Here is a 14446-nt window from a genome sequence, read left to right as displayed (position 1 = left end):
CCTGCTGAAGACAAGAACTGCTCTGGTTTTTCCACCTTTTTTTTTTCCCTCTCCCTCCAATCCTTCTGTTTCTGGGCTCATAATTTTTTACGAGCTCGGTGATTCCGAGCGATTTCATTTCCCAGCTCCCCTCATTATTTCCATGTTGGGAATTTTATTGGTGGGGAAGGTAAACAAATAACATTTGTTTTCCCTAAAATCCACATTCCTCTCTTGTTTTCCTGGTTGTTCCCAGTCTGGCTTCTGTTTGTCTCATATCCCGTGGCCACGGGGAAGGGATGGAGATGTCGGAATATTTTGGATCCCTTTTTTTCTTGGTAAGGTTTGGGTTTGGAATGGCGGGGAGGGGGGAAGGGGTTTTGGGGAAAAAAAATGTTTTTTTGGGATCCATGGTGGATCATTCCCAGAGAAGCTGTGGATGTCTCATCCCTGGAAGTGTCCAAGGTCAGGTTGGATGGGGTTTGGAGCAACCTGGGATAGTGGGAGGTGTCCCTGCCCACGGATTGGGTGGAATGGGATGGGATTTAAAGCCCCTTCCCAACCCGAAGCATCCCATGATTTTATGAAAAGGGAAAAAAGGCAAAAAAAGGAAAATTCTCCCTCAGCAGCTGAACTCCCAAAAGGAAGCAGCACATCCAGGGGATCCCAGAATTCCCACATCGAGCTGGAGCTGTGTGCACACCCTGGAGCAGGACCTGTCCATCCCATCCCATCCCATCCCATCCCATCCCATCCCATCCCATCCCATCCCATTGCATTTCCTCCCCATCTCATTTTATCCCACCCCATTTCATCCCAATTCCTTCCCATCCTATCCCATCCCATCCCATCCCATCCCATCCCATCTCCCCGTGGGGCAGCATTCTCAGCATCATCCCATCCCAAAAATCCAGATCCATCCCTGGGAAGCGGGGAGGGAAAACTTTGGAGCGAGAAACACTCGGAGCGGATTTCAACGAGCCGCCCTCGTTCTGTTGGCTAGAAATAAATCCATGGAGCACAAAAAAGCTCTCAGGGACTCACAGGTGCTCGGAGCCTGTTGAAATTTTCCGGGACTTGCTTTTTTTCCCATGAAAATGGGATGCAAATCCATCCAGGGCATGGAAGAGCCCTTGAAACACACCCACGGAGCTCAGACATCCTGCCCCGAGCTGGGATGAAAAGTCCTTGATTGGAGGTTTCTTCCCATTTTCCCTCTTGATCCGTAGGAAAAGCGGCTCCTCTGACGTGTTTGTCAATGCCTCGGGAAGAGGGAATGAGCGCAATTAGCTCGGGAATTGTTGTGGAATAAAGGTCAGCTCGTTAGCGCACGGAATTAATTCCCAAGTGGTTTTTCCAGGAGGCTCTCCAGGCCCTTGGGAGGCTCAGCCAGGTGAGGCAGGGGAAGGAGGGAATTGTGGCTTCTCCGCTGCCTCCGGCACAAAAAGGATCCGGAATTTTCCTCTCGGAGCAGCTGCACAAGGCAGCACCGGGGGCAGATGTGGGGGCGCAAAAATATCCCTGTTTTCGCAGAATCCCAGGAAAATTTAGGATGGGATGCATTTAAAGCTCAGCCAGTTGCACCCTGGGACAACTTCCACTATCCCAGGTGGATCCAAGTCCATCCCAACCTGGCCTTGGGCACTGCCAGGGATCCAGGGGCAGCCCCAGCAAATCTGGGAATTCCAGCCCAGCCAGGAATTCCTTGCCAAGGTCCCAGCCCAATCTCCCCTTTCCCAGTGGGAGCCATTCCCTGGCTCCTGTCCCTCCATCCCTTGTCCAGTTGTTTCCAGTTGGATCCCGCACGGGATCTGATCCCAATCCCTCCTGTCCTCATGGTTAATGGCTCCTGCCCCTGGGAAAATGAAAGGAGATTTATTCCCTCCCGGAATTCCAAGTGGAGCGCATTCCTTTTTTATTCCCCCTTTCCCACCCATTCTGGCTGGACTGGGGTGGGATCTAGACCCAGCCCAAAGCCAGGCCTAACCCCGCACTGCCCTGCATGGAAATTCCATGAGCTGCTCCCTGACACCTGCGAAATTCCTCCTTGGAACGGCCCATCCCGGTGCCAAAGTCGGCTCCAAAGACGTGGAATTCAAATTCCCACAACACCCCGGGATTTTCCAGCCACAAAGAGGAAGTCTAACCTTCCCCTCACCTGGGGAGGTGGGACTGGGAGTAGATATCAAAGCCGTCATTCCTCACTTTTTCCTCCACGGATTTCCTTTCTGGCTTTAAGGAGGCCCTGGAATCGCTGTTTTCCGACAGAGCACAGGGACAGCTGAGCAGAATTCCCTCCGAATTCCAGGAAATGTTTTTCTGGGATGGAGCTAAAAGTAAGTAAACAAACCCCTAACCTCAGAATTACCCCGGAATGTTGTCCTGAACTCCACCAGCTCTGGAGCAGCTCCTCTGGGATTTGCTGGCATCAGGTTGGTGTGGATTTTGGGAATTTGGGATTTTTCCTTCCAGGAGCAGAGATGGTCCCTGCAGGGCAGGGATGCAGCATTTTGGGGAGCTCACACCCACCTCAGAGCCGGGATTTCCATGGGACTTGCAGTGTCCATGTTTTCCTTGGATTTTAACTGGAGGAACAACCACCCAAGGTTGGATAAGACTTGGAAAAACCTGGGATAGTGGCAGGTGTCCCTGAACATGGGAAATGGGATGGGATTTAAGGCCCAAACCATTCTGGGATTCTGGAGCCCCTCTGCTCTGCAGCCAGGCTGGGAATACTGGGAATGTTCCCCTGGAGAAGGGAGTGTTGAAGGCAAGGGGGAGGTCGGGTGTTTTTCCAGCGGTTGGAATGTTCTGTCCAGCCCACCTTGGATCACCCAGAGTTATCCCATCAGTTCTTCCCACAAAATCTCCCTCAGCACATCCAGGCCTTTTGCTTCCCTACAATTTATCCCTTAAATTCGTTACCAAGAGGAATTTGGTTCTCATCAGCTTCTGCTCAGCTCCAGGGGGAAAGATTCCCTTTTTCTCCAACTGTGACAGCATTCCAGTGTCCCTCTTTTTGGTGATTTCTTTTGGGTTCCTTTTATTTCCATTCCAGGATTCTGGAGTCCTTCTGCTCTGGGAGAGCTGGGAATGTTCCCCTGGAGAAGGGAAAATTCCAGGGAATCCTCAGAGTGCCTGGAGGGGCTCCAGGAGAGCTGGAGAGGGACTGGGGACAAGGCCTGCAGGGACAGGAGCCAGGGAATGGCTCCCACTGGGAAAGGGGAGATTGGGCTGGCATCTTGGCAAGACAGTGGGACGCGTCCCTGCACATCCCATTGGAATTCAAAGGTCTTTAAGATCCCTTCCCACCCAAACCATTCCACGGTTCCATGCATCCCGAGCTCTGCCTTCACTTTTCCATGCCTCCAAAGCCCTGGGTTATACCCTCCTCTTCCCAGAAAGGCTCTGTGGGGGTGCTGGACAAAACATTCCCTCCTAAAATAGCCGGGAAAGGGGCTTGGGAGGCCACAGAGATCAGAGGCGCTCCAACAGGGGAGCTGCAGGGATGGATGCATCCCAGATGTGGAAGGGAACGGCTCCATCCCATAAAATTCCATCTTCCCTCCCAAAACCAACCTGGCAAAGGAGGATTTGAGAATTCCCACCGGATTTTGTTGTTTGTTTGTTTCAGCTTTTATTATTATTATTATGACTTTTAAGTTATTATTTGTGAATTAGGTTTCTCCTGATTACAAAAGCAAATGGAAAAATAAGGAATTTTGGACAGGTCCAGGGAATGGAGTTCTCGGAGGGATCTTGGAAAAATCCAGATTCCTGTTTAACCTGGGCAGGGAGAAATGCACTGGATGAGAACAAATTCCATGATTATGGCTACGGATGGGACTGGGATCTAAAGAGACAGGAATGGGATAATTCCCATGAATGTTCTGAGGGGGAACTGCAGGAGGGAAAAACCTTTCATGGAATCATGGAATTTTGGAGTGCTTTGGGTGGGAAGGGAATTTAAATCCCATCCAGGGACACCTCCCACTGTCCCAGGTGGATCCAACCTGGCCTTGGGCACTGCCAGGGATCCAGGGGCAGCCCCAGCAAATCTGGGAATCCCAGCCCAGCCAGGAATTCCTTGCCAAGATGCCAGCCCAATCTCCCCTTTCCCAGTGGGAGCCATTCCCTGTGTCCTGTCCCTGCAGGCCTTGTCCCCAGTCCCTCTCCAGCTCTCCTGCAGCCCCTCCAGGCCCTGGAAAAGGCTCCAGGTTTTCCCTGGAATCCTCAGAGAACATCTTTAGCTGGACACTTCTCTTGTCCCTGCATCCCAAAAAGTCTTGGATAATTCCTCATTCATAGGACAGGAATCTCCTCAATCCACAGGTTGTCCTTGGAGATGATCCCGTGGCTTTGGAAGCAGCTCAGGAACTGCTGCATCCCAAAAATCATCCTGGAGCTTTTCCTTCATTTTCCAGAAGGAAAAACTCCAGCTCCTGTTGGAAAAGGACTGGGATGAAAAAAAGCAGGATCCTGGATTTGGTACTGGGATATTTCCCAACTCGGGCTCCTGTTCCACTGGACATAGATGAAATTCCCTGGGTGGATTCCAGGCACAGAATTCCGTAGCACTCTCTGGGGTGGGGATCACTGCCCTGCTTTCCCAGGGAATATTTCCCTCAGATTTCAGGATTTGGGATTTTGGGTTTCAGAGTTTCAGCCTCTCTTGGGGTATCCGTGGATATTTGGGATATTCCAACGAGGAACTGGATTTTTCTGACTCTGGAAAAGAATCGGGATGAGCTTTGCCCTTCCCTCTGAAGCAGCAAAAGTGATTTTCCTGGAAAAGAGCGGGAGGAAAAGGAGGAAAACCGGGAAAAGCGAGAATTCCCGGCGGCACCAGAGGGAGCTCTTCCATTGCAGATGAGGCCGGAATCAGTCGAATCCTTAATCTCCCATTCCAAGTTTTTCCACGATGATATCCCACCTGGAACAGCTGGAGCCCCTTCCCGGTCCCTGTCACCCGAGACTCCGAAAAAAACTTTATCCCGATATTCCTGGAAAATGCCTCCACCCCTTCAAGGACCCCCTTCCCATATTCCCTGTAAGATTTCCACTCCAAGGACATTCCCAGTTTTTTTAGCTGTGCTGGAAAAAGGCTCTAAAGCTTTTGGATGGGAGAGTGGAATCCTGGAAAATCCTGAAAAATTTCCTCCCCACGGGACGACTGGCACCAAGAGGATTCCAAGGAGGAATTCCCATTCCCCACTGAGTCTGGGAAGTGGGATCACGGATCCAATGTCAGGGAATTGCCAGGGACAGGTCCCCATGGAATGCCGAGGGCTTGGATCCATCAGAGCATTTCCAGGGATTCCCTTTCCATTGTGGAGACATCCCATAATTTCCACTTGGCTCTTTCTGAGGAATTAAAGGGAAGAAGGATCTAAAAAAAGAAAGGAGAGGAGATTTTCCTCAGGGAAAAGAGGAATTTGAAAAAAGTGGGATCCGGTCAATTTTCCCAATGGCTCAAATATTTGGGGGCCATTCCGTGGATTTTTTGAAAGTGTTTTCCAAAGAATTTCTTTGGGAAGGGATGATGGAGGATCCTTGAGCTTTTCCCGTTCCCTCCGGAATCCCTGCTCCATAGGAAAGATTTTCGGAGCCCTCCCAAAGGTTTATCCAAGTGTGGATCCATCCGAGGAATATTTTTCCAGGGATTTATCCAATTCCTTTCATCCCAAGATCATCCTGAGTTCCTCTTTCCAGCCCTCGGCTTTCCCAAAAGCCCCAGTTCCTCGTTTCCATGCCCTTTTCCTGATCCCTGTCCCAGGATCCTTTCCCAGCCATTCAGAGTACCCCACATTTCTCTTCCCAGCCCATGGACCGGATTTGGGCCTTTTCCCTCCTCAGTGATTCCATGATTTTATTCCTCGCCTGCTTTATCCCTCCTCAGATCCAGCTGCTCTCCCTGGATCTGCTCTTCCTTAGCAGGGAATGTTCGGAACAACGAGCCCTTGCTGAATTTGGGAATTCCAGTGGATTTGGAGCATTCTAGAAATTAGGAACACTGGCCAGGAACATGAAGAAGTGACCTGGAGGAGCAGGAAAAGCAGCCCGGATTCCACAGGCTCATTCCAAATGGAAGCTCCCGAAGAATTTCCTGTGGATGGGATCAGGTAGGAACAGATCCAGGTGGGATGAAGGACAGGGAATCCATAGGGAACTGCTCCATAGTTGGATTGGGATCATTCCCAGCTCCTTGCTGTTACAGCTCCTGGGCTGGGAATTCTCCAGGGAATGTGGGAAGGTGCTCCGTGAGGTTTGGGATAATGGGAAGTGGGGTCACATCATCCCTGAAAAATTCAGGGATGAGGGAGGGATTGGTCTCCAGATTCCAGAGGGAGCAGAGCCAGGATGCTCCCATTCCGGCGGGAAGTTGTGGCTGCCACAGGGCACAGCAAATTCCAGGGGCTCCAGGAGAGCTGGAGAGGGACTGGGGACAAGGCCTGCAGGGACAGGAGCCAGGGAATGGCTCCCACTGGGAAAGGGGAGATTGGGCTGGCATCTTGGGAATAAGGAATTCCTGGCTGGGCTGGAATTCCCAGATTTGCTGGGGCTACGCCTGGATCCCTGGCAGTGTCCCAGGCCAGGCTGGACACTGGGGCTTGGATCCACCTGGGACAGTGGGAGGCTTCCCTAGGACACCTGATGAGGAGGGATGGGATTTAAGGTCACTTCTAAACCAAATAATTCCAGGATTCTGGAGCCCCTCTGCTCTGGAGCCAGGCTGGCAGAGCTGGGAATGCTCCCCTGGAGAAGGGAAGGCTCCAGGCAGAGCTCAGAGCCCCTGGCAGGGCCTGAAGGGGCTGCAGGAGAGCTGGAGAGGGACTGGGGACAAGGGACATCCAAAGATCCTCCCACACGGACCATTCCTACAGAAATCCAGGAGCGGCATTCCCTGCTCCAAAGGCTCCTGAAAACCCTGAACTGCTGCTCCTCCTGGGAATTTCCACTTGGTTGGAATCCCAAGGTGAATTTATGGGAAAACTCCAGTTCTGGAAGCGTCCAGATCCTTCAGGACTGGGAGCCCGCTCTGGGGAGGTGTTGGGAAAAGCGGGATCTCAGGGTTTGGGATCATTTCCAAGCAAGGCTGGAAGTTTGGATACAATGGGAAGCTCCAGGAGAGGTGCACGGCTCCTTCGGGATATTCCAGCATCCACCTCCTGCAGGTCACCCCGATCCTAGAAATTGGAGCTGCCCCCCAGAGAAGCTCCAGATACCAATGAGTCTTCCCTCCAGCCGAACATTCCAAGGAATCTCAGTCCCTCATCCTCTACACCATAAAATTCCCTCCATTTTGTCCCCAAAAAAAAACTTAGGAATAAAAGCACAGCTCCTGGGAATTGTGCTCCGAAGTCACGCAGGGACATTTGAGCACCTCTTCCTGACCAGGTCAGAGAATTCCAAGCAGGAAGTTGCTAAATCCAAGGTTTTTCCTCAGAGCAAATCCTTTCCAGTAGGATATTGTGGAATCCCTAAGGGATTTTCCAAGGAAAAACCAGGAACACAAAGGCTGGAGCAGCAGCAGCAGAGCCCCAGGGACTCTGCCCATCCTCCTTCGCTATCTCCACACATTTCCCAGTTTTCCAAGGGCTTTGATTCCCTGCCAAACTCTGGAAATTCCACCTGGAGAACAGGGATCGAGTCCAGGCCTCATTAGGATTTGATATTCCCGCTGATTGATTTTCCAGGATCCCTGATCTGGATCCGAGGGAGCCGAGGATTCAAAGATCCCATAAATTCTCTGGCAGATTTATCAGCTCCCAAAATTCCTTTATTTTCTCCCATCACCCTCATTCCCACTGGGATCCAAATTAAGGGACGCCAAAAATTCCAACATCGAGCCCCTGATTTTGTCACATCCCAAATTTTTTCTTGGGATTCTGCTCCAGATCCCATCTGTGCATCAGAAAGCAGGAGCAGGCTGGGAAAACCCAGGAATAAAGCTGGTAGATGGAACAGAAAGAAGGGAAAGAAGAAAAGGAAAGGAAAGGAAAGGAAAGGAAAGGAAAGGAAAGGAAAGGAAAGGAAAGGAAAGGAAAGGAAAGGAAAGGAAAGGAAAGGAAAGGAAAGGAAAGGAAAGGAAAGGAAAGGAAAGGAAAGGAAAGGAAAGGAAAGGAAAGGAAAGGAAAGGAAAGGAAAGGAAAGGAAAGGAAAGGAAAGGAAAGGAAAGGAAAGAAAAGAAAAGAAAAGAAAAGAAAAGAAAAGAAAAGAAAAGAAAAGAAAAGAAAAGAAAAGAAAAGAAAAGAAAAGAAAAGAAAAGAAAAGAAAAGAAAAGAAAAGAAAAGAAAAGAAAAGAAAAGAAAAGAAAAGAAAAGAAAAGAAAAGAAAAGAAAAGAAAAGAAAAGAAAAGAAAAGAAAAGAAAAGAAAAGAAAAGAAAAGAAAAGAAAAGAAAAGAAAAGAAAAGAAAAGAAAAGAAAAGAAAAGAAAAGAAAAGAAAAGAAAAGAAAAGAAAAGAAAAGAAAAGAAAAGAAAAGAAAAGAAAAGAAAAGAAAAGAAAAGAAAAGAAAAGAAAAGAAAAGAAAAGAAAAGAAAAGAAAAGAAAAGAAAAGAAAAGAAAAGAAAAGAAAAGAAAAGAAAAGAAAAGAAAAGAAAAGAAAAGAAAAGAAAAGAAAAGAAAAGAAAAGAAAAGAAAAGAAAAGAAAAGAAAAGAAAAGAAAAGAAAAGAAAAGAAAAGAAAAGAAAGAGAAAAGGAATTTACACCCCCTCATCCCACTGTTTTTCCCGGAATTTTCCTCCAGTTTTAGACCTTGGAGTTGGAGTTGCCAGATGCCTGCAGGCAGCTCAGATCCAGGGAATCTTTAATTCCAAGAAAAGCTTTTCCCGATGTTCCAGCTTCCAGTCCCGCATTGGCCTGCAGCTGGATGGGGAAATTTGGGAATACATCCCTAAATCCACCCCCAAATCTGTGGATGCAAGGCTTGGGATGTTCCCGAAATTCAACCATCCTGGAGGTGAAGGAGAGGAGCAAGGAATTTCCTTTGTTCCTGAATTTTAAGGATGAAATGGAATCCAGGACAGACAAAAAAACCTCCTCAGCTTCTCCCTCTGCCCCGGGATGTCTTGGGAATGTGCAGGAATTCCCTTTCCTCACCTGGAAAACCGAGCTCTAAACTTGTCCCTTTGCCTATGGAAGTTTCCAAGAGAAAATTCCTGGAGAAATCCCGATTTCCCAGAGCCAGCGGCACCTGGAACATCCCCCGGGCTCTCCAAGGCCTCAGTTCCATGCAGAAAAAGCTTTGGCTTGGGAAAAATCTTTGGAAAAGCGGAATCTCCATTAAAATTCGGGCTGAATTTTAGCAGGGAAGTTTCTCCCACAACTTCCAAAAATCTCTTGGGTTAGATCCTACCCTCGGGATACTCCAGGAGCAACATCTCCTTTCCCAAGTTTTCCCTATTCCTCTCTTCATTTTTGGACTCCCAAACTAAGGAATTTCAACCTCCCAAAATTCCCCTGGTCTCTCCCTGCTGTTTTTCCAGGGATACAGGATAGAGCGGGATGGCGATGGGCACTTCCCACCGCCATCCCAGCTCCCAGACCCTCCAATCTTCCCAGAAACCGGGATAAAAATCCCTAAAAAACCCGATGCTTTCCGCATCAGCCACTTGAAAGAGCCCAGATCACCTCCAAGTATTTTTATGGAAGGAGTTTCCCCTCTTATTCCTGACTGTAAATCCCTGATGTTTTCCAGCTGTTGGCTCCCCATCCAGGGGTGGAGGTGTCGGAGCAGCTGCACCGGGCAGGTGGCGGCCACTGGGAAGCTCCACAGCTGCTGGGATGGGAAGAACTGGAAGCAATTCCCGATCCTAACGGAGACGGTTCCTCATTAAACGGGAAGTTCCACGGGCCTGGAGCGGATTTGCTTCCAGAGGCAATTCCTGCCCAAATCTTTGGAAGCCGAAAGGGAGACAGGAGCTTTTTGGGAGTCGGGAAGGGATGGGAGGCAGCACCGGAGGGAGGTTTTGGGGTGGATTTTTGACACGAATCCGTGGATGAGGAAGCCTTTTCCAGGCCGATGGAAGATCATGGAAGACACGAGTCAAGGAATGAGGGTGGGATTGGGAATGGGGAAGGGAGAAGGTTGGAGCCACCTGGAGTTTTAGGAGTTATGGGGAGGGGAAATGTTCCCTCAGGTCAGGAGAATCCAGGCGCTAAATTCCCTAAATCCCACTGTGGGAGGGGATGATCCCAGCCCACACCAACGTCGGATTCCACCTCTCCTGCACTTCCTGACCCTGAGATTCAGGACCCAGCAGAATCCTGGAATAGTTTGGAAGGGACCTTAAATCCCATCCAGTTCCATCCAGGGGCACCTCCCACTGTCCCAGGTGGATCCAAGCCCAGGTGGATCCCCTCCCCTAAACTCCTAAAACTGCAGCTGGCTCCAACCTTCTCCCTTCCTCATTCCCAATCCCACCCTTGTTCCTTGACAGTACCTGGCCTCGGGCACTGCCAGGGATCCAGGGGCAGCCCCAGCAAATCTGGGAATTCCAGCCCAGCCAGGAATTCCTTGCCAAGATGCCAGCCCAATCTCCCCTTTCCCAGTGGGAGCCATTCCCTGGCTCCTGTCCCTGCAGGCCTTGTCCCCAGTCCCTCTCCAGCTCTCCTGGAGCCCCTCCAGGCACTCTGAGGATTCCCTGGATTTTTCCCTTCTCCAGGGGAACATTCCCAGCATTCCCAGCCTGGCTCCAGAGCAGCTCCAGGGCCTTCTCTGGATTTGCTCCAGCAGCTCCATGTCCTCCCGAAGTTTGGATCTGGGAGCGGGAGCAGCTCTGCAGGTGCGCTCTCACCTGAGGGGGCACAGGGACAGAATTCCCACTTTCCTTTGGGACCTGCCCAGGGCTGGGCCATTCCAGCCTCATCCACAACATCCCAAATCCTTCTCCCAGGGCTGCTTCCCATCCTGTGTCATGGTGGAAAGACCTCACTGAGCTGCTGGTGGTGTTTTCCATTGGGATGGGATTCCATGCAGGGAAAAGAGCTCTTCTGGAAAAATTGGCTTCCGGTCATCCTTGTGATCGCATAGAAAATGTTGTGTCCTCGTCATTCTCTAATAACAAATATTGGGATTATCCCTAATTCATGGGATATATTTCCATAGGTTTTCCATGGGTTATGATCCCAAAATCTTTTAAATATTAGGATTTATCCTCTGTTCCCCTCTGCTCTTCCCAAGGAGCCAGGAGATACCAGGAGAGAGGGAAACCCCCTTTTTTTTGGGAATTGCTGCCTAGGGCATCATTGAGGGAATTATAAATTACAATAATTCCATATTTAAGTGATTCCAAGGTTTCCTGAAGCCACAGGTTTGGATGCACAGAGCCGGAAAATTATTCCAGGCATAGTTAAATCCATCCAGGAAAAAGAATTCCTGGTTTGAGATTTGGTGGGATTATTTCAAGTGGAGAAGAGAGATAGGAGGGAAAAGGAAAATCCAAAAGTGGAATCCCATGGGAATTCCAAGATTAAAAAGAGCGACCCTCTGGCAGTGGGAAGCCATTCCCGCTTTTCCTTTCGCTCCAGAGCCTTATCCAAAGTCCCCCTCCTGCTCTCCAATCTCTGTCCCTCATTAATCCCACCCACCACCACATCCCTTCATTCCAGGAGATGGGATCTTCCCACAAAACCACGGAAGCTGCAACTTCCACAAGGAAACAATGGGAATTCTCACTTTTGGATTTGCTGTCCCACATCAGCCGCTTGGAATGACCTTGGAATTCCCGGCTCAGCTCATTCCCTCCATTCATCCAAGATTTTTGGAAAAAAACAGAGATTCCATGTGGTTCTCAGCCTCCCAGGAAGGATTTGCCTCCTTTGGGAAAGGTTTGGCACCTTGGCAGCCTAAACCAATGGGAATTCTGTGGGAAATTTCACTTCCCTGGTTTACTCCAGCTCAACTTATGCCCAGAAAAATGTGGAGAAATTGGAGAGAGTTGGGAGAAAAAAAACAATAACAGAAGTGCTTTCTTTGGGAAGCAAGATTTCCATGGATCATGTGCTGGATCCTGGATTTCTGGGATTTTGGTTGGATGGGAGACCCCAGATAAAGCTTGGACGTAATAATGGCTTAAAAAGAGGGAATGTGGAGGGGAACGTCATTCCGAGCATGGAATAACGAGTTTGGAATGATGGGGAATTTGGGCCATCCATGAAATCCGTTGGGCTTGGAATGGTTTCCGGGGAGGTGGGGTGGGAATGGTTTCTGAGGGGGCAGGAATCCATGGAGACATGGAAGGGATGATCCAGTTTGGATCTGTTTGATCCCTAATTTTTTATTGATTTTCCAAACCAGGGAATCACTGCAGGGAATCGGTGGGAATTTTACCACGAGGCTTCCCAAACCACTGAGAATTCTTTATTTTTTTGCCTTTTCCCCCTTTTCCAGCTGGAAAAGTTGGGGAAAACTGGGACACGAAGCATTCCTGGTTTTGGGAAATTGGGAAATTAACTTGGATTTCATCATCACCCACTGGAAGGGGGATAAAAATCCCACAACTCATCCCAATTCCTGCCACATTCCAGAGGGAAGCATCTCTTTCCTCGAAGGGGGGAAAAAAACCCCACAACCCACCCCAATTCCTGCCACATTCCAGAGGGAAGCATCTCTTTCCTCGTGGTGGGGGAATAACCGGGACAGGAATGGGAAAATGCATTCCTGAAAAACCAGGGATGCCAAGGACAGAGATTTTTGGGATGGGAGAATTTGTTCCCGTAATAGGTGACATCCCCTGTGTTTCCATCCCTTGGAGGTTTTTTTTTTTGGGAATGCCTTTGCGGAATCCGACAGGTGCATTGGATTTGGAACAGATTTTTCCCATTATCTTCTGGGGGAGCTTCGAGTTATCCCGGAGATCCGTCGGAGCTGGCGGAGGTTTCCAGGGAGTTTCTGGATGGAATTAGCTGCAGACTGGGGTCAGTGCCAGTGGCCTCTCCATGAACTTGGAATCCCGGCCTTGGAGCGACAACTGGGAAAAATCCACGAGGAGCTCTCCCGTTTTTCTTCCTACTTCTTGGGAGATCCATTTCCTTCTCCCTTTTCCTCATTTTTGTGTTTCGTCCGTGGCCGGGGAAGAAATGAAGGTTGGGGATCAGGTGGGAAAGAATCCTTGGAAAGAGACGGAGCTGGAATTCCTCTTTGGAGGATTTTTTATCTCACGTGGAACTGAAGAGGACTCGAAACAAATCCTGCTGAGGGATGTTGGGAAGCGGAGGGAATTTCTCCTTGGAAAAGGTGAATAGATATCGGAATGGGCTGCCCAGGGAGGTTTGGGTCCCCATCCCTGGAGGTGTCCAAGGAATTCCTGGATGTGGCACTCAGTGCCAGGGTGGGGACTGGGCACGGCTTGGAGGGATGACCTTGGAGGGACTGTCCAACTGAAATCTTTCTGGGATTCTGGGATATTTTTCCCTGTGAGGGTGGGGAGGGGCTGGGCTGGAATTCCCAGATTTGCTGGGGCTGCCCCTGGATCCCTGGCAGTGCCCAAGGCCAGGCTGGATGGATTTGGATCCACCTGGGACAATGAGAGGTGTCCCTGGGTGGAACTGGTTGGGATTTAAGGTTCATTCCAACCCCAACCATTCCATGACTCCATGATCCACAGGTTGAGTTTGTCCAGCACCCAGACATTTTTTCCAAGCTCAGATTTGGAATATTCCACCTGATCGGGATGGGAAAACTATGGAATTGCTCCGAATTCTGCGTTCTGTGGCACAACCTGGATTTGGGCTAGCTCAGGTGAATTTTGGCCCAGGGCAGCTCTTGGTGCATTCCTGTGTCCCAAAATTCAGGTGGGATTTTTGGGATCTCTCCTCTGGCTCTCCCTGAGCTTAGGGTGGCTCCAGGGGTGTTTTCCATCTTTTCCTTGGGGTGAACTCCAGAGATTGAGCTGAACCCTTTGTTCTGAGGCACCTCCACATTCCATGAGGATCCATCACAGGATCCAGACTTAAGGGACAAGCTGAACACGGGACAACAGGAAAAGAGGTGGAAAACCCGTTAATCCTGGTTTATCCATGGGGAAAAAAAAGCGTGTTTTAAGTAATCCTGGTCTGTTTTATTTAGAAGGAATTCTCTGGGAATGGCAGGAGCAGCTCGGGAAACCATGGGTGAAGAGACTCCAGGGTGGGGCTCTGATCCTTGAGGTTCCTCCTCCAGTCCCAAATTCGGGAACGGTTTCCTTCATCATCCCATGACTTCATCATCCCTCTCCTCCTTTGCCAGATTCCAAGGGAAGCTGTGGATGCCTTCCAGCCCTTCGGGGTGATGGAAGAACCGGCACATCCATGATGGGTCCATAAAATGAGCTCATCCCGGGAATGTCTGCTGTGGTTCAGAGGAGTTCAATTCCCTTTTCCCGCTCCCTTCCTCCCTCCTCCTTCCCATTTTGTGGCTTCTTTGGTGTTTCCCGGCTCCAGCTGGGATCAAAAGCAGGAAGGGGGTGTTGGAAGGATGGATATTT

This window comes from Geospiza fortis, unplaced genomic scaffold (genome assembly GCF_000277835.1).
Source record: "Geospiza fortis unplaced genomic scaffold, GeoFor_1.0 scaffold1004, whole genome shotgun sequence".
NCBI lineage: Eukaryota > Metazoa > Chordata > Aves > Passeriformes > Thraupidae > Geospiza > Geospiza fortis.
The sequence above is the reverse complement of the archived record's forward strand: the minus strand, read 5'-3'. Positions refer to the sequence as shown.